Source organism: Helianthus annuus, chromosome 15 (genome assembly GCF_002127325.2).
Source record: "Helianthus annuus cultivar XRQ/B chromosome 15, HanXRQr2.0-SUNRISE, whole genome shotgun sequence".
NCBI classification, from domain to species: Eukaryota; Viridiplantae; Streptophyta; class Magnoliopsida; order Asterales; family Asteraceae; genus Helianthus; species Helianthus annuus.
The window spans coordinates 80,409,664-80,413,047 of NC_035447.2; positions in this window are offsets into that span (position 1 = coordinate 80,409,664).

Consider the following 3,384-nt stretch of genomic DNA (forward strand, 5'->3'; position numbering starts at 1 on the left):
CCATTCAACAAATGGAAACTGTAAATCAAAATCCCTACAATATCTCTCTCTCTCCAGATGATCTTCATCTACGATTTTGATCTCTCTCATAATCAGTCTGAAGAAGAAACACGACAGCGGCCAATCGGAAGATCAAACACGACAGCGGCAGCGACGGCGGTGGTGGTGCGAGCGGCAGCGGCGGGGGTGGTGGTGCGAGCGACAGCGGCGGTGGTGCTGGTGCGAGTGGCAGCGGCGGTGGTACTGGTGCGAGGGGCAGCGGCGGTGGTGGTGCTGGATCGACAGTGGTGGTGCGGCGGTGGTGGTGCCGGAATTGGCAGTGGTCGTGGTCCTGCGATCTCTTTCTATCTACATCGAACGGCGCCGGAAGTGGAGAAGATGATACAGAGGTGTTATATTCTTTCATTAATGGTGTTTTTTTCTTTTATGAATGGTGTTTTTTTTTTCTTTTCTGAATGGTGTTATTTTGTTTCTGAATGGTGTTATTTTGTTTCCGAATGGTGTTATTTTGTTTCTGAATGGTGTTATTTTCTTTTTCTGAATGGTGTTTTATTTATTTACTGAATGGTGTTATATTCTTGTGCTGAATGGTGTTATATTATTTACTGAATGGTGTTATTTTGTTTACTGAATGATGTTATTTTTTGTTTGCTGGATGGTTTTTTTTGTTTCTGAATGGTGTTATTTTGTTTCTTAATGGTGTTATTTTGTTTCTGAATGGTGTTATTTTGTTTCTGAATGGTGTTATTTTTTGTTTACTGAATGGTGTTATATCTTGTACTGAATGGTGTTATTTTTGTGTACTGGATGGTGTTATATTTTTGTTTACTGAATGGTGTTATATTATTTTCGTAAAAACACCATGAATTGAACTATGAATTTTTTTAAAACACCATGTCATGAACATGGCTCTGATTCTGTGAATGATGCAAAAAAAATTAAAATGAATGATGTTATGAACGGTTATATTCCTTAAATAAATGATTTTCTCTCTCCAAATCCTTAAATCAAGGATTACCATATTTGAATTTGTTAATGCATTTACAGTTGTAAGAACCGAGATAACCACTTTCTAGCTACTAGATCAATAAGACAAATGGATGAGATTAAAAATAACTAAAATTAATAATAAATGCATTTCGTATTATTATGTCTTTAATATTTTAATCTAAAAGGGTAGTTTAGTAAAATTACTCATTTTTGTCTTTTTATCTTTGTTATTTTTTATTACTTTTTTGTTTTATTATATTACTTTTTATTTTTTAACTAGAATTTTTTTATTAAAAGCATTTTTAAATTCATATTTTTTAACAGAACAATTTTTTTTGTGCGCCGGTTTTTGCACGCCGTTTTTACGCCAGGCTTTTTCACGCATCGTCTTTTAACGCGTCATTTTTGCACGCTGTTTTTTACGCTCGGCTTTTTCAAAGCGTCGTTTTTTAACGCACCGTTTTTTACGTCCCGTTTTAACGCGGCGTTTTTCACGTCCCGTTTTTTCGCGGCGTTTCTATGCCCCGTATTCACGCCCCGTGTTTAGGCGCCGTTTTATCACACAGTTTTTTACGTTTTACAATTTACGTAGAAAAAAGTTTTACGTTTTACATTAAAAAGTTTTTACATAAAAGTTTACGTTTTACGTTAAAAAATTCACGTTTTACGTTTTACGTTTTACGTGAAAAAGTTTACGTTTAACGTTAAACTTTTTACGTTTTATGTTAGAAAGTTTAGTTTTACGTTAAACTTTTTTGTATTATTATATTAGTTTATACTTTTTAAACATAATTTTTTTATTAAAAGCATTTTCAAATTCAGATTTTTTAAACTTTTTACGTTTTACGTTTTACGTTAAACTTTTTACGTATTACGCTTTACGTAAAACATTTTACGTTTTGCGTTTTACTTTAAAATTTTTATGTTTTACGTTAAACTTTTTACGTTTTATGTTTTACGTTAAACTTTTTACATTTTACGTTAAAACTTTTTACGTTTTACGTTAAAACTTTTTACGTTTTACGTTAAAACTTTTTACGTTTTACGTTAAAACTTTTTACGTTTTACGTTAAAACTTTTTACGTTTTACGTTTTTACGTTTTACGTTTTACGTTTTACGTTTTTACGTTTTACTTTTTTACGTTTTACGTTAAACTTTTTACGTTTTACGTTAAAAACTTTACGTTTTACATTTTACGTTAAAAAGTTTACGGTTTTAACTTTTACGTTAAAAACTTTACGTTTTACATTAAAAAATTTACGCTTTACGTTAACAAGTTTACGGTTTTAGCTTTTTTTTTCAAAAACTTTTTTACACAAAACGAACGCACCCATAAATTGCAACTCGGTAGGTGTCTCAGATAAATTGTTATCATCATCGACTAGGAAAAAATCAACAACAATGTTTGGATTCTTGAAAAAACGGGGTTGGGCTCAGATTTTTTCCGATAATCAGAGGCTGCAAAGTGGGGTTGCAGGTTCAAAAATCTACCATCCACCAACCCTGCCGCGCCATCGTTATCAAAATATACGTTTTTTTTCATCATCACCGCCCCAATCCAACAGATCAAAACCCACATAGCTCACTGTTCAAACCACACAGAAAACAACGGAAGACATAATCACAACCAAATCGATCTCTTCAAGTTATACGAAACCTTTTCTTCCAACTAACGACAATTCAAACCTACGCGACACCTACAAGAATCGGTAAAAAACTTGCTTAAAAAAACTTACTTTTGTGTCAATAAAAACCAAAAAACAACCAATTCAATCCGAAACGGGTACCATCGGCACCACCGGGCACCATTGGCACCACCTATTCAATGTATACGAAACCTTTTATGTCAATAAAGACCAAAACAACTGATTCACCAAATTTTTGAACCAAATTCAATATGTAATCGATCGAAACTTGTCCCATTCAATATGTAATCGATCGAAACTTGTAATCGATCCGATTACACTATAAATCAACCAAATTCAATTTGTAATCGATCGAGGGAAACCCAAGAGCCAAAACTAACTGAGCCGCGACACCCAAATTGAGTCGACCGGGTTTGACCAGTCACTCGCTGTGTTGACTCGGTTGACCCGGAACTAAAACCTGAACCAAAATGAGAATCCGTAACATTATAACCAGGGCTCGAACCAAGAACTCGAAACTTTTGAACCAAAAACAGATTTTGCTTGAAAACATCCCCAAACTGACCCGAAACATAACCTCCTCCACCACTGCCACTGCCGTAGACGGTGTGGCTCCGGCGGCCGCGCCACCGTCTGACCACCACCGTCATCAATATCATCATCATTATCGATCATCTTCAACATCATCATGCCGGTTATCGTCATCCTCATCGAGTATTACTGGAAGCGAAAAGAAAGAAACAAGTA